Source organism: Protopterus annectens, chromosome 10.part0, assembly GCF_019279795.1.
Source record: "Protopterus annectens isolate FY-2018-M chromosome 10.part0, PAN1.0, whole genome shotgun sequence".
Classification (NCBI taxonomy): Eukaryota; Metazoa; Chordata; order Ceratodontiformes; family Protopteridae; genus Protopterus; species Protopterus annectens.
Window position 1 is genome coordinate 401,236,663 of NC_056744.1, and position 24,214 is coordinate 401,260,876.

At 42.5% G+C, this 24,214-nt stretch overlaps 1 protein-coding gene across 1 annotated transcript in view; it reads left to right on the forward strand.

Annotated features, from left to right (window-relative positions):
* Positions 1–24,214, forward strand: part of HMCN1 (hemicentin 1) — a 5,606,893-nt gene that overhangs the window by 2,806,887 nt on the left and 2,775,792 nt on the right. The gene's annotated exons all lie outside the window — the stretch shown is intronic.

Here is a 24,214-nt window from a genome sequence, read left to right on the forward strand (position 1 = left end):
GAATGCTAGAATCCGCCACATAACGCAAGCACTCAGGTCTCTCAACAGCAGGTACAAATACGACTCAGTCATTGTCCACGCTGGTGTAAACGACCTGAGATGTACCTCCTTGGACTACATGAAAAGAGACATTGAGGAGCTCTCTGATTATGTAGCCCAGGCTGGTATGACCCTGACCTTGAGCAGTATCCTACCTTCACCAAGAATGATGCCACAATACAGAGATAAGATGATCAGCTTTAACAATTGGCTTAAACTCTGGTGTCATTCAAAGGGGATCCAATGTCTGTCTGCCTGGGATGACATGCTGGACAAGCCACGCTGCTTCAAGGGACGGCTTGCACCTGTCACCCTGGGTTTCGGATATTGGCAAAGGCTCTTGCCACCCCATAGTGCCTTTTTAGGCAAGGCTCAAATTCTAAACCTACCACCCTAGAACACAAAAAGGAAAAAACTAAGGGTAATGCTGCTCAATGCCAGAAGTCTAAATCTCAAAATGCACGCACTCGAGGCCCTTCTCAGTATGGAGAACATTGATGTCTGTGCTGTGACAGAAACCTGGTTCAAGGCTCCTGAGAGCACTCCAGCACTAACAGGTTTTACCTCATACCATGCGTTCCGGCCCCAAAATCCGGACAATACCAAGAAAGGAGGGGGGGGTATCCATATTCATCAAGGACACCCACACCTCAAGACTCGTGGCAACGCACGATGCATCGGAGACCATCCAGGTGCAATTAACCATAGGCAAGACTGCCCTTCAAATTGTAGCATGTTACAGGCCACCCTCACAAACTCAGGAACCTCACATGGCTTTCCTGAAAACACTGGAGGGGATAAATGTATCTCCAGACACCATCATACTAGGTGACTTCAATTACCCTAATATAGACTGGGAACACTACTCAAGCCCAAACACCCTAGCCCAAAAGTTCCTGGAATTCATAAACTCAAATGCCATGGAACAACTAGTCACCATCCCCACAAGAGGAGAAAACATACTTGATCTCATCATCACGAACATGGGAGCACAATGTTCAACACCGGAAGTATACCCCTCACTGGTGAGATCAGATCACAAACTAATCTTGCTGGAGGTCCTCATCCCAACCCCACCTGAAATAAAAAAGACCACAGTAAAACACTTCTCGAAAGCCGACTTCACACTTTTAAAGACTAGTGTGGTCTCCTTTAAGGCCCCCGAGCTGGCGGAAAACAGTACTCAAGCCGCTGAATCACTTACAAATGCCTTCTACCAGCACCTGCAGGACTGCATGGATAAGGCAATCCCAAGCAAAACAAAGACTCTTTGTAACCAAGGGCAAGCGTCCAGTCTGGTGGACCTCAGCCATAAACAAACTCTACAACAAAAGGAGGAAGCTACTACAAGATAGAGCAAAATCCTTAAAAGGTAAGACACCTTTGATCACTATAAGTAAAAAACTAAGAGCTCTCATAAAATCATCCAAAGCAAATTTTGAGAGAAAAATAGCTAAAGACTCAAAAGACAATCATAAGGCCTTCTTTAGCTATGTTAGAAACCTGGGAGGAAACTCCCAGATATGCTCAGAACTAGTTCAAAATGATGTGAAGATTACTGATCCTACAGACATTGCCAACATACTGGCTGACAGGTTCAGTGCAAACTTTTCCCCTCCCCAAAAGGAGAGATATCTATACCAAATGGTTGCAGCCCCCAGACATCTCTAACCCCGAAGTGAGAAGTGCTCTCTCCAAAGCAAGAACCACAGCATCCATGGGACCTGATGGTGTCCCAGGCTGTGTGCTCCACGAACTCAACGAGGAATTAAACCCACAGCTAGGACAGCTGTTTAATCATAGTCTCACCTCTGCATACGCACTCCAGGAGTGGCGCACTGTGACTGTGGTCCCACTTCACAAAGGCGGTGCCTCCACAGACCCTGGAAATTACCAGTCCATTAGCTTGACAAGCCTTATCTGCAAAGCTGTGGAGAGGATCATAATGGACCTCATAAATAAAGACATAGGGAATTTGCAGACTTTGGATCCAACCCAGTTTGGCTTTGTCAAAGGCAGATCATGCCTTTTAAACTTGGTCGACTTTTTCGAAACAGTCACCAAAGCCATTGATGAGGGAAAGGCAGTCCATACAGCCTACCTCGATCTGGCAAAGGCCTTCGATACAATACCCCACTCGGGTATCATTGAAAAACTCATCAGCTTAAATGTTAACCCATACATCACAAGATGGGTTGCAAACTGGCTGAGTGACAGAACCCACAGGGTCAGAGTTGCTGGCGCCATGTCAGACTCAAAGCCTGTCACAAGTGGTGTCCCACAGGGCTCAGTCCTGGGCCCACTCTTATTTGGCATCTACTTTTCCGAAGTACAAGCAAACACAGGAGGGTTATGGCTGACAAAGTTTGCAGATGACTGCAAACTGGGCCGTAGTCGAAAACACATCTGACACAGATATCCTTCAGAAGGGTCTCACAGAAACGGATGACTGGTGCCAGAGCCATGGCCTAAAGTTAAATGCCAAAAAATGCATAGTCATACCCTTCGGGAAAAACGAGGTTACCCCTAGCTACCATATAGGTGGTAATCCTCTGAGCACAGAAGAAGTTATCAGGGACCTGGGGACCCAGGTTGACAGTAGCCTGTCATTCGACACCCATGTAGCTAAAGTAGTTAGGAAGACCTTCTACATTACCCACCTTATCATGAAGGGATTCACATCTAGATCAAGGGAGGTCATAGTCTCCCTATACTCATCACTCATCAGACCAATGATTGAGTACAATGCCCCATTCGGAATGTATCTGACCCGACACTTGCAGCAGCTGGAGAGGCCACAAAAGTTCCTCACCAAAAGGATAAAAGGTCTCAAAAATCTTTCCTATGCTGCCCGACTGAAAGAACTCCAGCTCTATTCAGTCGCTTACCGCTTGCTCAGAGGTGACCTTTGCCTGACATACACGGCCATGTCAAACCCAGATTTGATGAATATGCTTCACCTCAAAAAATCTAGATCCGTCAGAGCCACAAGGGCGGGAGACTTAAACCTCGACACGGCTATTAATAGGACGTGCTGGAGGGATAGATTCATCACCCAAAGACTCCCTATGCTGTGGAACAAAATCCCGGTATATGTGAGGCAGAGCACCTCGCTGGCCTTGTTCAAGAGAAATCTTGACCAATGGATGGGAGATCGCAGATATACTCCAGGGATTACCTCAGTGTCACTGCTAGACAGAGGCACAGCAAAATAATGGGTATAGTTCCTCATACAAAAGGGGTGGCGTAAGCCACAAAACTATGGGCTAGGCTTATAAATGCCCTCAGGCAGATAGCCTAGTATGAACCTATGAACCTATGAACCTATGTCTGTACAGTGTTTCTGTGTATAAGTTTGCATAGGCTGTTGTGAACTCTGGGTTAAATAACAACAATGAATTATCCAAGAAGCTGAATGGATTCCAAATAGCAAAAAATATAATGTCCATAACAAACAAAGACGCTTGGAATCCATCTTATAAATATATATATATATATATATATATATATATATATATATATATATAGGTTCACTTTATAATCCCGAAATCCTGAAATATCGGATTTCAGAATCTCGAGATCATAAAGCATAAACCTTAAAATCCTGAAACCCCAGAAGCGCGAATTTCAAAATTGCAACTCCTACACTAACCATACACCATTCACACACACACACACACACACACACACACACACACCTTCCCCCCACACACAAACACACAAACCTACACTACGTACAAGCAGGAGGACAAGCCTCCCTGTGCCCCCCACACCCCCCTTATTTAAATATACTAACTCCAAGGTCGCACTACACAGACAAACACACAAAAACACCACCATACAAGCTACATTCCCCTCGCACACACACATCACAGTAACAAAACACACTGACACACACTAAAGCCCCTAACCAAAACCCTTAAACATAAATTCTTACCTGAACTTCCAGCTGTCCATTCACACAGCGCAACACCAGAAGCGCTACTTCAACATCTCCATACTTCGGGATTTTGAAATTCACACTTCTGCTTTTCCGGAATTTTGAGCTTTCGGCTTTATTATCTCAGGATTCTGAAATTCGATATGTATAAATGTTTGTTAGCAAAAACTCTTTCTGAGTGCATAAAAACAATTCATTAGGTCACTTCCTTAACATACAAGTATTTAACAAATATGCCAGCCTATCAAAAAAATCTGAGTGGGAGGTGGCCTAATGGTTAAGGTGTTTCCCTTAAAAACACAAGGTACAGGGTTTGAGTCTCACAAGGGATAATTGGCTTGGCTTAAAATGGCTCACAAGGGCAGTTAGCCTAGTACTAATCTATGAACCTATAATCTATCTGCACATCACATGACACATCTAAAAAGTTCAGATATCTATAAAAGCAATCAAAAATGCAAAAATAGAAATAAAAAATTATTAACATGTCTACATCTGAATATGAATATAATAAATATATTCTAATGTGTATATGTGTATGTGCTATGTATAAATAATAATAATAAATATTAAATACACAATTAATACATTAGTTAATACTTTTGTTAATATAGCCTGCATTAAATTCAGATCATAAATAATCTTGTTTACATTTTAAAACTGGTTTAATACTTTTCAGTATAATATTTAATCCTGGTGGTGAATCAGCTCTAAAATAATCCCTTTGTACTGGCAAAGGTTAAGTTTCTCAACCTATTTAGAAATGGGGATAGTTCCAAGAGGGCTGAGGTTAACAAAAATGCCTACATATGGGAATAAACATTCGGAGCTGTTGAAGCCATGGCAGGAGCTGAATTTGAAGTTAAGCGGAGATTATATGAAACTAATTGTAGATCAGTATGTGTGTATATACCTTTAAGAAGCTATCCAACGGCTTGCACAAGTGTATAAATACTGAGCATGTGCGAGCCTGACTGCCTTTTTGTAGTTAGCTGTTGAGATGTAAGCATGTATGTATGTAAGGTCTGTCTGTTAACTAGTTTGTTCGTACTTTAAGATGCTGCTAGCCATCCTGATGTACTATTTGTTTTTCGTAAAATATGAAACGGGGCATACAGAACGTTATAAATGATATTTGCATAAACCGACATGTACAATATTGATAAAAATATTCAAATTACTACGGAAAATGTTTGAAATAAAGTCTGAATTGCATAAAATGAATAAAGTAAGGGGAAAGACCGCATTTTCGCAAAACATGTGTTTTCGTATTAAAGATGTTTTGAGTTATCAGAATTGTATAAAGTGTTTGCATGTTTGTGAGTGTTACAGTAAAGCTATTTCACAAACGTCCAGCCACTACAGGGCATATTTCACAAACTACAGCCATTACAGAGCATATTTCACAAAGTACAGTATTTTGAAGAGTTTATTATGCATTTGACTGTTGTTACAAGCTCACAGAACTGTTTGTTCATACATAATTAAAGGGCCATATTTTCAGTGTGTTTTTATATCCTTTGTGGGCATAGCAGACAGATTTTGAAAACCCAGTGCACTTGTGTTTGACAGTAATATTGCTGAGAACTGGAGAGTGTTTGAGCAAGAGTACGACATTTTCATACAGTCTGCATTTTCTGATAAAGATGAGCATACAAAGGCATTTATTCTACTTAATTTAGCTGGGTCAGAAGCTATAGAAAGGGAGCATTCAATTGTGTATGCACCTGCTATCTATACAGGAGAGGAGGAAAACCGTCATATTGTTGTAGAAGTTGTGTCAAGAGATTACCCAAAGTGCTTAAAATGTAAATTTAGAGAAATGTGCAACGCCCAGACAAATGTTACAATGGAAAGGCACTTATTTTACACAAGGGATCAAAATCCTGGTAAAGCTTTTGCAGCATATATAGCTGACCTGAGAAATAAAGTTAAAATGTGCAGATTTGGTGATTTAAGGGATGAGTTGATAAAGGACAGACTTGTGTGTGACATAAAAGATGATGCTGTGAAAAAGATTTTGCTTCGTGACAGTGATATAACTTTGACTAAGGCCATTGAGATTTGTCAGCTATGCAAGCTCACAGAAAAGCACACAAATATGCTTACAAATGAGAATAGCTCTAAAAGTCACAGTGATAAAGCTCATGTTGATAGTATGGAGCATGTAGTTAAAAGAAATAGGCCGAAGCACATGGCAGAAACTGTAAACCATGCAGCACTCACTGGTAAACCCCAGAACTTTGCAGCAAATTCTAGAGTTCGCACAGTCTCAGTGAAGCATAAGAGTGAGTCAGCAAACTCAAAGCATGGGCCCCAACCCAGTTTCATTGCCATCTGTCATAACTGTGATGGAAGTTGTTGTTGTTTGTCTTTCGGCTTTTCCCGGTTAGGGGTCGCCACAGCGGAACTCTGGTCCGCTAATGATTGGCAGTAAATTTTTCATGAACGCTGAGGTGCCAGCTCGACATTCAACCTTCAACGAAGGCATGCCCATTTACGCATGTCTTTTGAACACCCACCCAACTGCGGGGAGGACATGCAGACTCCACACAGAAGACACTCCCCGCACTCTAGCCGAGAATTGAACGGGAGAACCTCTTGCTGTGAGGCAACAACGCTACCGCTGCACCACCGTGGCTGTATAACTGTGATGGAAGTCATGAATCTCAAAAGGAAAAATGTTTAGCTTTTGGTCAACAATGCCACGAATGCAATAAATGGAATAATTTCAAAAGATTTGGTAAAGCAAAAGGCCCACATTCTTTCATTAAAAGGGAACATTTTAAGAAATTAGTTGATCAGTTAGACAGTTGCAACCTTATTCTTTATGTTGATGCTGTGTCAGTGCTTCATGAAACAGTCAATGCAGTAGATTTAAGGGCAAATAATGAAGAATTTTGTACTGTCCGGATAAATGGCAAAGACATAGATCTCAAAGTTGATACAGGTTCCAAGTGCAATGTTATGCAGAAACATTTGCTAGAGTGTTATGTGGTGAGAGGCTTGATTTGGCAAGGTGTGTGAAGCTTGTTGCTTATGGAGGTGAAGAAATTCAAACCGAAGGCTCAGTAGTGCTTTCATGTTACTCTGCTGGAAGAAGCTATGACTTATTATTTTATGTGGTTAAGAAAAATGTCCAGTCATTATTAGGACTCAGAGACAGTTTGCAAAGGGGACTGCTTTTATTTAATAAGGAAGTCCACCATGTTAGCTTAAAAGACCACTACTCTAATTTTACCCAGCACATTTTTTGTAGCTATGCTGATCTATTCAAAGACAAACTAGGCAAACTTTCAGTTGTGTACTCCATGAAGTTAGACCCAGAGTTCAGTCCAGTTATCAGGATGTAAAGTTCCAGTAGCCATGCAGGACAGAGTCAAAGCCGAGCGAGATAAAATGGTGCGACAAGATGTGATTTGTTCAGTTGCTACTCCAACTGAATGGGTATCTTCCATGGTGGTAGCTCATAATAAAAGCTCAGATGACATCAAAATATGTATTGATACACAAGATTTCAACAAAGCACTTAACAGATCTCATCATCCAATGCACACAGTCGAAGAAGTCACAGCCTTGATGCAAAATGCCACTATTTTTTTGTTTTAGATGCAAAGAGTTCATTTTTGCAAATTCAGCTTGAAAGGAAATCATCACTGCTCACTTCTTTCAGTACTCCGTTTGGCAGGTACAGATTTTTGAGAATGCCATTTGGGATAAATTCTGCAAGTGAAGTCTTTGAACGTACAATGGAGCAAAATTTTTCTGGGTATCCTTGTGCTATTTTAGTAGACACCATACTAGTAGGAAGTCAAGATGAAGCAGAACACGATAGAAACCTCAGAAAAGTTCTAGAAAGGGCACGTCAAGTGAATCTTGAGCTCAATCCACACAAATGCAAATTCAGGCTACAAGAAGTTACTTATGTTGATCATTTATTTACTAGTTCAGGCCTATGACCAGACCCTTCAAAACAGACAGCCATTTTCAAGATGCCAGCTCCAGACAATGTTCAAGCCCTGCAACTTTTTCTTGGCATGGTCAACTACCTAGACAAGTGCATTCCAGAGTTGAGCCAACTTTCAGCACCACTCAGAGAGCTAACACATAAAGATGTATCCTAGTCTTGGTTAGAGCAACAACAAAGAGCATTTGATGTCCTAAAACAGTGAATTGCTAGTCCACCAACTCTCAGATACTATGATATTCACAAACCAGTTGCACTTTCCTGTGATGTGAAATTTGGTCTTGTTGCAGTCATTTTACAAGAGGATCAACCTGTTGCCTATGCATCAAGAACTCTTACCCAAACTAAGATGCAGTATGGCCAGACTGAGAAAGAGCTTTTGGCAATTGTGTTTGCATGTTCTAAGTTCCACGATTATGTTTATGGTCAACCTATCCAGATCGAAACAGACCACAAACCTGTAGTCGCTAACTTGAGAAATGCATTCAGCTCCAGCCCGACTGCAGCGTATGATGCTGAGATTGCAAAAGTACAATTTCAGTCTTGTCTACAAGAAAGGCAAACTTCTGTATCTTGTTGATACATTATCCAGATCGCCCAGAAACACCACAGAACAGCATGAGATAAGAACCTTGATTTTAAAGTCATGGAAGTGAGAAATTTTTCTTCCACACGTCTTGATAAGTTGAGAAATCACACAGAACACAGACACAGATCCAGTTTTACAGAGGCTCAACCACTTTATCAAACAAGGATGGCCGTCAAAGCAATCTAGTTTACCTCAAGAAGTACAACCTTATTTTCCATACAGAGATGAGATTTTGTCTGACAATGGTATCATAATAAAAGGTCAGTAAGTAATTGTTCCAAAGTCCTTGCAACAAGAGTACATTGCTGCCTTGCATCGTGGTCACTCAGGAGTCAGATCTATCAAAAGAAGGTCAAGAGGACTAGTATTTTGGCCTTCTGTGTCACAAGACATTGAGAGAGCACTTTCATCTTGTTCAATGTGTAATAGTACTAAGCTACATCAACAGAAGAAACCATTTCATCTTAACCAGATTCCGGAACTACCTTGGTCGACAGTAGCCACAAACATGTTCGAGTGGAATGGTCAACATTATTTGGTGGTAGTAGACTCTTACTCCAGTTGGTTCAAGATTGACCTACTTCCTAACCTAGCATCTAGTACTGTCATTACTAAGATGAAGCATCATTTTGCAGTACATGGTAGTACGCACAAGGTTATTTCTGACAATGGCACACAGTTTACAAGCCAACAGTTCAAAAGATTTGCTTAAGAATGGGAATTTACTCATGTCACAAGTATTCCAGAGTACCCACAGTCAAACAGTTTGGCACAACGTGCAGTTCAAAGTGCAAAGCAGTTACTTGAGAAGTCAAAACGGGACAATAGTGATGTTTTCCTGAATGTTTTGAATCTCAGAAATGTTTCTCGTGATAAACATCTTGGTTCACCTGCTCAGAGACTTTTGTCGAGGCAAACCAGAATGGCATTATCAGTCAGTAGTCAATTGTTGGTTCCATCTGTCAAGAACAAGTCGGTGAAAAACAATCTGTTGAAGAAGTGCCTAACCCAAAAGTCCTACTACGATAAGACCAGTAAACCACTCAATCCATTGTGAGAAGAAGTGGTAAGGATGCAAAGACCAAAGGTTATGAGTGGATTGTGTTATAAAGAATATTGATCCAGAGCCAAGATCGTACATTGTGGAATCAGAAGGAGCAGTTTTTAGGCAGAATTGGATGCATGTGATACCAGTGTCTGAGCCTATACTACAGCACATAGCCTGTGAGAAAGACTGTATCTCAGAGTGAGTTGTCAGGTGTTCCAATTCCAGAGGAGGTTCCAGAGGACATTCCTGTGCCTTTTATGAATCCAGAAGTTCATGATATGAGTTGTACACTGCAGACTGTCCCTGTTGGAAAATTTGGTCCCAACTGTTGTTACGAGATATGGTTGCATCTCTAAACCCTGTAGCAGATGTGAAGCAACTTGACATGAACATTGTGTTTCTTATGTATATACCATATCTAACTCTAATTTTCTTTTTCAAAGGGCAGTCTTTTTAAGAGGGAGGATGTAGATCAATATGTGTGTATATACCTTTAAGAAGTTATCCAAGGACTTGCACAAGTCTGTAAATACTGAGCATGTGCGCGCCTGACTGCCATTTTGTAGTTAGCTGTTGAGATGTAAACATGTATGTATGTAAGGTTTGTCTGTTAAATAGTTCATTTGTACTTTAAGATGCTACTATCCATCCTGATGTGCTTCTGTGTATTAAAGCATCTAAATGAAGCCTCCCACCTGCTTGACATTAATGTTAGAGAAGGACGAGCAGCACTAATGAATTACTTTGTCTTTAAAATTGAGACTGAACTTTTGGTAGAAATTGAGTGTTTGGAGGACCGATTAGTTAACTCTGCCGACTTTCCATGCATTTTAAATGAATTTAGTGCTATGCTTGAGAAACTGAAATTGTTTGAAAATAAATTAGTTTCTGCTAAAAAAAACGCCAAGTTAAATAGTGATCTGAATGACTTTAAAACCAGTAACATTTATCATTGGACAAAAGACGAACAACGTAATACGTCTGTACGTATAGCATATGCACACACAGCTGGCTAACAGTGAAACTGATACCAACTCACATCCTTTGGAGAATATGGCAACTATGCAAAATGATAACTATACTTGAATGAGAGTTGGTGAAGCGGTAGAGGATTTAGACAAATTTGTTTTAACAGATGTGACTAATGACAATCTTACGGGTATTGCTGAGACAAATTAAGGTTCTTATGACACTCTAGAGCAAGTCGAGCAGAGTGCACATCAAAGAGTAGTATTGAACAGCCAAAGGCAGGTCAAGTGTGATTTTTTGCGAGCATCATGTATCCGACTTCAACTACCTATTCAAATACGGCAACAGACATGTGGACAAAATCAGACAAGAAGAAGGAACCATGGAAAACATGCTCTTACTAGTATGGGGCTAACAATGCTGACTCAGATGGGACTGGTAACCTTCACACACGTAGGACCAACCACAAAAAGCAAAGCTATAAGGAAATAACTAAGACAGCATTTACTGTTACCAATTTATCTTAAGTATTCTTTCAGTAAAGCTGAACTTTCCCTTTTAGATAAGGGATTAACATTTATTCCATCAACAGAGGCTAAACTTAATGACTGTCTAACAGAACTAAGACTCTTTGTAATTTAGATTTAAAATTATTATATAAGAATAGGTTCATAGGTTCATAGGTTCATACTAGGCTATCTGCCCTAGGGCATTTATAAGCCTAGCCAGAGTGTGTTTGGCTTTCGCCATCCATTTTAAATTAATTTTGCTATGCCCTTTTTCGAGGTTAGTATACTGTGCCTCTGTCTAACAGTGACACAGAATTGATACCCGGGGTAAACCTACGATCTCCCATCCACTCATCAAGATTCCTCTTGAAGAGAGTCAGTGAGGGACTCTGCCTAACCTGGACTGTGATTTTATTCCAGAGTGAAGGGAGCCTCTGGGTTATGAATCTGTCCCTCCAGCATGTCCTATTTATTTCAGTGCTGAGGTTCAAGTCTCTCGAGAGTGTAGCTCGATGGGATTTGGATTTTCTGAGGTGCAACATGTCCATTAATTCCGGGTTGGACATGGCTTTATACGTCAGGCACAGATCGCCTCTGAGCAGGCGGTATGCCACTGAGTAGAGCTGGAGTTTCTTTAACCAGGCAGCATATTGCATCTGTTTGAGCCCTATGATCCTCTTGGTGAGGTACTTTTGGGGTCTTTCCAGTTGCTGCAGGTGTCTGATAAGGTACATCCCAAAAGGGGCATTGTACTCAATTATGGGCCTGATGAGGGATGAGTAAAGAGGCACGATGACCTCCCCTGATCTAGATGTGAATCCCTTCATGATTAGGTGGGCTATATAAAATGTTTTTCTAACCACTTTGGCCACGTGGTTGTCAAATGAGAGATTGCTATCTACTTGGGTCCCCAGGTCCCTAATTACTTCTTCTGTACTTAATGGATTACCACCTATGTGGTAATTTGTGAGCATTTTGTTTTTTCCAAAGGGATGACTATACACTTTTTGGCGTTTAGCTTGAGGCCATGGCTCTGGCACCAGTTGTCTGTTTCTATGAGGCCCTTTTGGAGGATGCTTGTGTCGGCTGGAGAGTCGATTATGGCGCCCAGTTTGCAGTCATCTGCGAACTTAGTCAGCCACAGTCCTTCCGTGTTGGCCTGTATCTCCGAGAAATATATACCGAACAAGAGAGGTCCCAGGACTGAGCCTTGTGGGACGCCACTTGTAACTGGTTTGGAGTCTGACATGGCTCCAGCAATTCTAACCATGTGGGTTCTGTCCTTGAGCCAGTTTGCAACCCATCTAGTGACATAGGGGTTTATATTTAAGCTGGTGAGCTTATCTATAATGCCTGAGTGGGGTATTGTATCGAAGGCTTTTGCGAGATCCAGGCAGGCCGTGTGGACCACCTTCCCCTCGTCAATGGCCTTGGTGACTGTTTCAAAGAAATCAACCAGGTTTAAGAGGCAGGATCTGCCCTTAACAAAGCTGAACTGGGTAGGATCCAGTGTCTGTAAGTCCCCAATATCTTTATTTATGAGGTCCATGATGATCCTTTCCATAGCTTTGCAGACCAAGCTAGTCAGGCTTATGGGGCGATAGTTTCCAGGATCCGTTGAGGCACCACCTTTGTGGAGAGGGACCACTGTTGCTGTACGCCACTCTTTGGGTACATATCCTGTAGTAAGGCTGAGATTGAACAGTAGTTTTATGTTTGGGTTTAGCTCGTCTTGGAGTTCATGTAGGACGCAGCCGGGACACCGTCTGGTCCCATTGATGCTGTGTTTTTGCTTTGGAGAGGGCAGCTCTTACCTGAGCATCTGAGATGTCAGGGGCAGCACTCAGCTGGCATAAATACTTGCCCTTTTGGTGGGGGGGGGAGAAGTTTGCGCTGAACCTGTCAGCTAGGATGTTGGCAATGTCTGTGGGTTCGGTGTATTTTTTGTCATTTTGGACTAATTCTGAGCATATCTGGGAATTCCCACCCAGGTTCCTAACATAACTAAAGAAAGCCTTGTGATTATCCTTAGTGTCCTGTGCAATTTTTCTCTTGAAGCTGGCCTTAGACGATTTTATGACTGCCCGTAGTTTTTTGCTAATACTGATCAGAGATGCCTTCCCTTTTTGGGATTTTGCTTTATCATGTAGTAGCTTCCTCCTTCTATTGTATAGTTTGTTTATGGCTGGGGTCCACCAGACAGGACGTCTGCCTTTGGAGGATTGGGTCTTGGTTTTATTTGGGATTGCATGATCCATGCATTCCTGAAGGTGTTCATAGAATGCGTTTATAAAGGATTTTGCAGTCTGGGCCGTATTTTCCACAGGCCCGGGGGCTTTGAAGGATTCCACCTCAGTTTTGAGGAGTGTAAATTTGCTTTAGAGAAGTTTTTCACTGTGGTTTTCAGGGCAGGAGGTGGAGTCGGGATGTGAATATCCAGTGAGATTAGTTTATGGTCTGATCTTACCAGTGAGGGATACACTTCTGGTCTGGAGCATAGAGTCCCCATGTTGGTGATGATCAGGTCCAGTATGTTTTCCCCTCTTGTGGGAGTGGTAACACGTTGTTCCATAGCATTTGAGTTTATAAATTCTAGGAACCTTTGGGCTAGGGTGTTGGAGCTAGAGTAATGCTCCCAGTCTATGTTTGGGTAGTTGAAGTCGCCCAATATAATGGTGTTTGGAGAGATCTTCATATTTTCCAGTGTTCTCAGGAAGGCCGAGTGGGGTTCCTGGGTTTGGGAGGGTGGTCTGTAGCAGGCTATAAACTGGAAGGCAGTTTTACCCACTGTTAGTTGCACATGGATAGTCTCTGATGCTTCGTGCTGTGCCACCAACCTGGAGGTGTGGGTATCTTTGACGAATATTGATACTCCCCCTCCTTTTGTGGTACGGTCCAAGTTTTGGGGCCAAAAAACATGGTATGAGGTAAAAAAGAACCATTACAATTATTTCTGTTAACACACCCACTGTTAAGGCTTTCTGTAATATATGTGAACAGGAAATTTAGGGTCTATATTAGAAGACCGAATGTGTAGATGATCGAACACCTAAACATCAATCTTCTAATATTAAACCGCACAATGTCGAACGTCTTAGGGAAACGCATCCTTTGGCCACAAGACAAAAAATATTACTTTACATCTAAATTAAATGGGGGCTTCGACCCCCACACCCCCCTGACATGGAGGGCTGTGCCCCCACACCCCCCTAACTAAATATACCAACTCCGAGATCGCTCAATAGTAGGGAAATAGCAAACTCCAGTGAACGGCCAAGGGACATCTTTCCCTGTGTTAAATCAGCCGTTCGCCATTTTCTACATTCGATATTAGAAGATCGATGTTTAGGTGTTCGATCACCTAAACATTCGGTCTTCTAATATAGAACTGAAATTTATAATGTATATTTTGGGTGTGAAAAGAGTAAATTCTATAACTTAAGTCAAGATGAAAGAAAAGCCCTATATAATCTATGCACCATGGAAGATATAGTTATTAAACAAGTTGGTAAGGACGGAAAAAGTGGTGTAATGGATAGTGATACGTATATTAGTTGAATGCACGAGATATTATTAGACTCTACTACATTCAAGAAAGTGGATAAGACTTTCATGAATGTTACAATACATAAGAGTTAAATCTTATCTGTATGATTTATTGATGGATAATGTAATCTCTCCTGAGTTATATAATTATATGTACATTGCCAGTCCTATTACTGTGGTTATATATGGTGTAGATCAGAGTGCAAGTGATGTGTGTGATGTATCTTTAAGAAGCATGCCAAGGCTATACGTGCACGTATAAATTCCAGACACATGCAATCCCTAGTGCCATTTTGAAAGAGCAGCCAGGGAGAGAGCATGCAAGATCACAGTTGTTCATTTGTATATAAGTTACTTAACTTAAAGATAGTAATCTATAATGATGTGTTAGTATAAAATAAATGTAGATAAAAAACTTGCCAAGCATCCACCAAAGCTGAAACCATACAGGACTATGTTAAGTTGTCAATCTCGCCTTCATTCATGCTGGATGGGTTCGGAGCCGATCCTCAGCTCCGACTCGGCACTTGCTAAGCTTGAGAGCTAATTTTACCAGCTCGAGGCAACCCTATATCCCATGATGCAAGGCGGAGATTACTCAGATCTCGTTTGCCGCTTCGCTAACGAGGTGCCTTTTTACCAGCTCCAGGTAAGTGAACTTATATAGACTCTTGTCTACCCCCCGTTTCTAGCTTTTTTCACCTAGGTATTATTTTTTGTTAGTTGTCAATTCACGTTAACCCTATTCCTGTCAGTGTTCCCTCCTTTAAGTGGATTTTTCCTTACCCTTGTTAGGCCTTAGGCCTTCCCCTCCCTAAATTTTTTCCTGTCAAGGAACTTTTTGTGTGTGACTGTCTGTGTCCCTGTTAGTGTAAAATTAATTATTTTAATTTAATTTAAATTTAGACTGAGTCTGTTTGTGTGTCAGTGTGTTTAAGTGTTTCATCGACACAGTTATGTCGATGGACACTAAGGTCTCAGGTTTCAAGAAGTGTGTCTCGTGCTGTCAGAAGATGTCTCTGACAGACGGTCACACTTCTTGTATTTATTGCCTGGGACCTTCTCACCTGCAGGACTCTTGTGCTATCTGTCATGCTTTCAGCCCAAGAGTCCTGCAGGAAAGAAAAAATAAGCTCATTTTAAGGGGCTTATTAAAACCCGAGAGCTCCCCGACTAAGTCGGTGCCGGGGAAGCCCTCGAAACCTGCTAAGCCTTCGGCTCAGGCTTCCAAGCCGTCGGCTTCAGATTGCTCCTCTCCTGGTTTGAGATCGGCTCCGGCCGGAGCCGATCCTTCCATACCAGTGTCAGTATCGGCTCCATCCGGCGCCGATACTGTTAAGTCTAGACACTCAGTGTCGGCTCCGGTCGGAGCCGACGTCTCTTCGGCTCCGATGGCTCCATTGATCTCAAAAAAGAGATCTCGATCCCCTTCTGTGGAATCAATTCATTCGGCTCCGAGATCACCTTTGCTCTCGGAGCGGAGCCATTGGAGCCGATCTTCTCGGTCATCCAGGCTATCTGATCACAACCTTGAGAGAGTGGTGAGTAGACTATTAAAGTCTCAGGCATTGGCCCAAATTCTCCATAGCCCATCTCAACAGACGGTAGCTATATCTCATCCACTGAACATTCCTCCTTCGACTCTCTTACAGAGCTCGGAGCCGGAGCTCCTCGGTACCGGTACCGTTGTGACTTCGGAGCCGATACAACCCCTTTCGGCTCCGTCGTCCTCGGCTCCGATTTCCTCCTTGAGACCTTCATTGGAGGGATCTGGGCGTCTGCTCTCTCGTCGGCTCCGAGGCGAGTGGCATCGGCCCCTTGTCTGACCCCATTCTCCCTCTCGGAGCTTCGGCGTTGGTGAGGTCGGCCCCCACATCTGCCTCGGCGCCTTCCTCTCGGTGAGGCCTGGGGTTCCTATCTCTTCGAGCGGAGCCTTCTGGTCTCTCTGATGGGGGAGCCTTCAAGGTGATGAGGAGTGTACTAGCCCCCGGGCTTAGTCAACGGACAGTTCCATCGGCTCCTCCCACTACAGTGCCTGCTGACGTCTCTTCTCACTCTCTTGCTCCCAGACCCAGAGATCCAACGCCTCAGGTTTCCCCGTTGGGAATATCTTCCTCTTCCGAGGCTTCTCCTGATCCGTCAGGAGAACCCCCGAAGAGGACATGTAAGAGGAAACATTTAGACTCCCCTGAGTCTACTACATCAGATACTGACTTGGATGAGGCGGAGGGACCCCCAAGGTCCTCCTCTGAGGATGTCTCATTTTCAGACATCCTTGAAATCCTTAAACAGAGGGGGAACTGGCCCTCCCTTAATCCCTCCGAGGACGAGTCAGTATACCTGGAGGCGTTCGGATCTCGACCCTCCACCTCCTGGGTGTCTCCGCCTTTCGACCCTCTCATGGAAGTAGTGGCTCGGAAGGCGTGGATGGCTCCGGATTCGGTGGAACCTACCCCCAGGAGACCTTCAAAATTTATTACAGCCCCACAAGATAGGCAATACTTAACAAAAGGTGTCCCAGTTGATGCCATGGTGGTGGCTGCTGCCACCAAGAAGGAATTAGCTGATCCTTCAGTACCTGTTCATCCTCCTAATAAGGATTCTAGGACTATGGACAGGTACGGTAAGCGGATTTTTCTTCAGCGACTTTTGCCATGAGATCGCTGAACTACCTATGCCACTTCACCCGCCTTCAAAGAGATGTTCTTAAAGAGTTGGGAGAAGTTTTACAGGATCCGTCAGCTGCTGGGTCTCAAGATAAGATTACCTCACAGCTAGGAATCCTTAACTCCATTGCTAACTCCTCCATGCGGCTCATTTCTTATGCAGTCGATGGAGCGAGTAGAGCCGCAGGCACAGGAGTGGCTTTAAGGCGTCAGTCCTGGATGCGGCTTTGTAATTTTGCAGACCCCTTCAAGGCATCTTTCACAAACTCCCCTTTTGATGGCTTGACATTGTTTGGTCCTCAAGTGAAAGACACTTTGACTAGATGCGAGCAAGATGGCAAGACTCTTTCTGCCGTAGGAGTCCGTTTCTCTGCCCCTTCTAGACCTTACCCCAAAGGACAGAAGGGAGGAAAAATGTGGTTCTGCAAATCTCAAGGAGTCACGCCTGACGCACAAAGTCAGTTTACCCCCAGAGGCAGAGGGGGTAACAACAATAGACGCCGCCCTAGGGGCAGAGGGGGTCCGCAGAATCAGGGTAGCAGAGAGCCTCTTTCTGACAAACCCTTCCAGCATCCCTGAGATGTTGCCCGATTGTCCGCCTTCAGAGGCAGTCGGGGGGAAATTATCGCTGTACCCAATAGTCTGGCTTTCCCTTTCTCAAGACAAATGGGTACAGTCAATTATATCCGAGGGTTACAAAATTCCCTTTATTCAAACCCCAATTCAACAAAAGGGAACCCTTCCAGACGTTCCACCCGGTCTAAGGGAACTAGCAGTACTAGAAATATCAAAACTGCTAGTAAAAAGAGCCATCCAGCCAGTCCCGGCAGACCAAATAGGACCCGGAATCTACTCAAGGTTCTTTTTAGTTCCAAAAAAGACAGGGGACTGGAGACCAATATTAGATCTGAGCAAACTTAACAAGTTTGTACAGAAATCAAGATTCCGGATGGTCACGCTACAGTCCATTCTGCCCTTTCTGGGCAAGGACAATTGGATGTGCTCAATAGATCTTCAGGATGCCTACTACCACATAAAAATTCACAGACACTCCAGAAGATTTCTCCACTTCCGGCTGGGGACCAGTCACTTCCAATTCAGAGCCCTGCCCTTTGGACTCACTACAGCCCCCAGAGTGTTCACCAAATGCATGGCAGTGGTTACGGCTCACCTGAGACGTCAAGGATTCCAGGTGTTTCCATATCTAGACGACTGGCTCCTCACTGCCACCACCAGGCATCAGCTTCTCCAAGCCAGAAATTACACCATTCATACTTGCAGAGGGCTAGGAATTTCTATAAATTTTGAAAAATCTGCCTTGTCGCCTTGTCAATATATTACTTTTATAGGCGCAAAATTGGACACCATACAACTTTCTGCAAGGTTGACAGACCAAAGGATCTTGGACATTCAATGACACGTCCAAGTGATTCTATTCAGCAACAAAATTCAGGCCAGATTTGCTCTGAAAGTTCTGGGTCTTATGGCGGCCGCCATAACACTTCTTCCTCTCGCCCGCTTTTACATGCGGCTTCTATAATGGATGCTATTCACACAATGGTCCTTTCAACAACTTCCCATGTGTCACCAAATCATAGTAACTCCAACTTGCAAAAGGCATCTGACTTGGTGGATATCGTCCCCTCAAATCCATCAAGGCAGACCATTTGTTCCTCTTGCCCCAGTTGCCACGGTTACATCGGACGCCTCCCTGATCGGGTGGGGGAGCATTATCAGGGCAGAATGGTTCATGGCACTTGGCAACCTTTCGAGTACCATCTGCACATAAATGTTCTGGAGATGAGAGCAGTGCTTTTAACGTTGCAAGCCCTCAACGACTCTCTTCCTCGGGGAACAATTGCAGTTCAAACGGACAATATGTCCGTAGTGTGGTACATAAACAAACAGAGCGGAACCAAGTCCTATCCACTATGTCGAGAGGCTCTCAGACTTTGGCAATGGGCGATCTCCTCTCATCGGTTACTGATAGCAACGCACATCCCCGGGAAATCCAACATCATAGCGGACAGATTGAGCAGAGCTATTCTCATGCCTCACGAGTGGTCTCTCAAACAGTCAGTGACGGAAGAGATTTTTCAGAAGTGGGGACTTCCTTGCTGCGACCTTTTCGCTACACCTCAAAACAACAAATGCCCAGACTTCTTCTCTCTCTTCCCCCTTCCAGGCCATCCCCCCAGAGACGCTCTAACCCAAGATTGGCCCCGGGGACTTCTTTACGCCTTTCCTCCTTTTCCGCTGATACCTCAGCTAATTCAGAAAGCAACAGCCTTGAGAGCCAAGTTGATTCTCATTGCCGCTTATTGGCCTCGACAGATATGGTTTCCGTTCCTACATCATTACCTCTTGGTACAGCCATGGCATCTGGACCCGGTTCCAGATCTTCTGACCCACCAGTCGGGTCAGCTGCACCAATCCATACCCTCTCTCAACCTCACTGCTTGGTTGCTCCACTTCCATCCTTAGCCAGGCTTCCTATGATTTCTAATCCTGTACGGGATATCATAGTAGCTTCCCTAAAATCTTCTACCAGAAAGATCTACACTAGTAAATGGCGACGTTTCTCTTTCTCGGCAAAAGCTAGGAACATAGACCCCTATACTGCTCCAATTCATTCGGTATTGGACTTCTAGCTCACATTTTTAATTCAGGATCCTCTTCTTCCACAGTGAAAGTTCAGCTGGCAGCCATTTCAAATTTTCACATAGGCTTTTTGGACCACAACATTATGTCACATAAACTTTGCAAGGCATTCCTTCGAGGTATCTTTTTATTGAAACCTCCAATTAAAGACCCCCCACCACAGTGGGATCTAAATTTAGTTTTAACATCCTTGATTCTTCCCCCGTTCGAACCTGCAGCTGCCTGTTCCTTGAAATTGCTTTCTTGGAAGACACTTTGTCTAGTTGCCATTACATCTGCTAGGAGAGTATCTGAGCTTCATGCTCTCTGTGTTCGTCCTCCCTATCTAATATTTCACAAAGATAGGGTATCCCTAAGAACTAATCCGTCTTTCTTACCAAAGGTGGCATCTCAGACTAACCTGAATCAGTCCATTGATCTTCCAGTATTTTTCCCGAATTATTCTGATAGAGCTGAACAAAAGTTACATTATCTCGATGTTCACCGTCTGCTGAGATATTATCTAGATAAGACAAAAATTTTTAGGAAGTCTGATCAACTTTTTCTATCTTATGCAGAGAACAGGAAAGGCCTTCCAGTTTCTAAGGTTACTTTATCTAGGTGGCTGTCTTCCTTGATCACTTCCATTTATCAGCTCAGGGGCAAAGAATTGGTTTCTATCCCAAAAGCCCATTCTACCAGAGCTCTAGGTACATCTACAGCTTTTCAAGCTAGACTTCCAATAGACACTATTTGTGCAGCAGCCACATGGGCCTCTCCTCATACCTTTGTCTCACATTACAAATTAGATTTGGTCTCCAGAGACAGAGCAAGTTTTGGTTCCACCGTTCTCAAGAGTCTGTTCCAATGAGCCACCCAGGAAAGAGGTGCTAGGGACGCGGTCCCATCCAGCAAGAATGAAGGCGAGATTGACAACTTAACATTTAGAAGTTATGTACCTACCATAACGTTCCATGTTAGTTGTCTTCTCTCGCTTCTTTCTTCGTCCCCCTCCTTCCCCCTAGCCTGGTCAGACCGAGAAGATTATTCATCCTCTCTTAAGAGGTTTTACCTTTTTCTACCTGTTCAACTCCTAGTTTCGCTAGGTTATGTGGATCCTTTCTACAGGTTTATGATGTTATTTAGTATTTTATTTCTTCCTCCTAAGTTGGAAGAAAATACTACTATTTCTTTAGCTACCAAACGAGATCTGAGTAATCTCCGCCTTGCATCATGGGATATAGGGTTGTCTCGAGCTGGTAAAATTAGCTCTCGAGCTTAGCAAGTGCCGAGTCAGAGCCGAGGATCGGCTCCGAACCCATCCAGCAAGAAAGAAGGCGAGAGAAGACAACTAACATGGAACGTTATGGTAGGTACATAACTTCTAATTTATTAACATAGGGTAAGCACTTTCACACAGTATTGTGCTTCATCAGATCCATCAACATAATAACAATTAAAACCATATGTATAATGAAATTCAAAAACAAGATGACCAAAGATGACTAATTAAAAACAACCAGTAATTACTGATGTGATCTGCGTTTTTTAACCAATGACTTTAAAGGTATAGCAGCATTTATCCCAGGAGATTTATCTGCCTGCATCCTGTGAATCCATTTAGTTTCTGCTAACTCTATTCTGTTATTATTATTATCTTTGAATTTATGGTACTGCAGCTCATGCAGTTAGATAAAAGGGGAGGGGATTTTAATTGGTCATCTTGTTTTTAAATTTCATTATATGGTTTTAATTGTTATATGTTGATGGATCTGATGAAGCACAATACTGTGTGAAAGTGCTTATCCTATGTTAATAAAAGTCCTGTATGATTTCAGCTTTGGTGGACGCTTGGCAAGTTTTTTATCTACATTTATCTTTTTTACTGAGCGACCTCTGGCTGTTTTGGGTATTCTTTTTTATTTGTTTGTATAAAATAAAGCTGCTTGAACAGAACCCACGAAGACTGTTCTATTGTATCCCAGATAGGAGAGAGACATGGTGTCAGAACCGTGATTGAAGAGAATAATATTCAGAGCCATGAGGTGCAGAGACAACAGTGAAGGTAAAACTGAGAGAAAAGAGCACAAACAGAACCAGAAAAGAATCAAAGGTAATGAGAAATAGCACAAACTGTTTACTTGATATGAAAGACAAAAAGGGGCATTACAAGGACACAAACAACATTATTGAGCAAGCGGAAAGTACAAAAAGTTTGTTAACTAAAGGAAATGTTTAAAATAAAAGTATTTGGTGAATCAATTAACAGTAAAGCAAAATTAGTATGTTTAAAGCAAAAACAAGTATGTTGAAAGCAAAACAAATGTGTCTGAGGGAAAACTGGACATGTTTAGAGTAAAACGAGCACAAGAAAAGTACATTGGGCATGAAAAGGGCTTAAATGAGCAAAATTAATATAAGGGCAAAAAGGGCACATTAAGAAAAAATAAAGCAAGGCAACTGCATGTGTTTTGACAAAGTGCTGTGTTTTGGCATAACTATGACTTCGTATTGTATCAAGGACATAACTAAAGTTTTTCAAAGTATCTCAAAGTTTGTAAAAGTGCTTACAGAGCGGGCTTATTACTGTGCATGCATTGCAAAGAGTTTGTGTAAAGTGCAACTGTTTCGTGAAAAACAGTCAAAGTATAGCCATTTCGAAAAGTTTCTTGTGCTGGGTGTGTCTATTCACAAAGTGCCGCCATTACAGAGTGTTTCTCGTATTGTAAAGAGTTGCCTAGCAAGGTACTGCCATTTTGGAGACATTTCAGTGTGCTGTATGCAGTTATTCACAAACTGCAATTACTTAAAAGTATTACTGAGTTTTGGGCAATTTATTTGCATTGTGTAGTTACACGATATGTTTCTTACACTGATAAGAAGAGATTCTTGCAAAGACGACGTTATTCAGTCACATCGTAAAGTTGTTGAAATGTTTCTTAAAATGATAATAAACGACTTTAGCAAAGTGATGATAAATGACTTTAGCATTTTAACCTTTCAAAACAACATTCCAAAAGTATAAAGTGCCCAAGAAGTTTATTTCGCAAAGTCCAGTTATTCAAAGGTACTAGTACTACAAGTTTATCCATTAGCATAATTTTGAAAAGCCCAAAAGGTATAAATTCCCAAGTGCAAAGCCATTGGACAAAGTTACAGATACTGGCATATATGCATGTGTGTATGTTTGTGCTTATTTGCAGAATCCTTCAATTGTATGTGTTGATATGGCAGACAGATTTCGAAAACCCCTACCACTTGTATTTGATCAGAATATTGCAGAGAATGGGAGAATATTTGAGCAGAGTACGATATTTTTATACAAGCAGGTTATGCAGCTATAGATGCACATACCAGGGTTTTGCTAAACCTAGCTGGGTCAGAGGCCATAGAAAGAGAACATTCGTTTGTGTATAAACCTGCAGTATATGAAGGAGGTGAAAACTGTCATATTGCTGTACAGGCTGAATCAAGGGAAGACCCCAAGTGTTTGAAGCGCAAGTTCAGAGAAATGTGTAACCCTCCAGATGAATATTACATTAGAGAGGCATTTGTTTTACACAAGAGATCAGAAACCAGGGAAAACATTTGCAGCTTATATAACTGACTTGAGAAACAGAGCTAAAACGTGTCGGTTTGGGGACTTAAAAGATGAGCTGTTAAAAGATAAGCTTGTGTGTGGTATTAATAGTGCTGCTGTGAGAAAGATTTTACTTCGTGACAGTGATTTAATGTTGAGCAAAGCCATAGAGATTTGTCAAATCCATGAGGTGACAGAAAGACACACAAGTATGCTTGCGAGTGACAAGAGCATGGTTTCAGTTGGCTCCAGAGCAAATGTAGATAGTATGCAACATGTGGCAAACAAAAGCAGGCGCAAGCACGTGGCAGTTACAGGGTTTCCAGGAAAGGCACGCGGTTTTCCAGAAAGTTCTAAGAAAGGAGTGCGTTCAAGCTCAGTGCAGTACAAGCATGAATCAGAAAAACCCAAGTCTAGCTTTATTGTTAACTGTTGCAATTGTGGTGCAAATCAGGAGTCTAAAAGAGAGAAGTGCTTAGCATTTAGTCAGCAATGTCACAAGTGTAAAAAATGGAATCATTTCCAAACGTTTTTCAAATCAAGTAAGCCTCACACAATTGTAAAGAAAGGTCGCACAAAAAAGCAAGTTGATCAAGTAGAGCCCTAACATTCAGCTTTCTATGTAGATGGTGTATCAGTGCTTGGTGAAAGAGTTGATGCAGTGAATCTATTGACATCAGCACTAGACATCCTATAAGGAAACAGCTCCAGTACTTTGTAA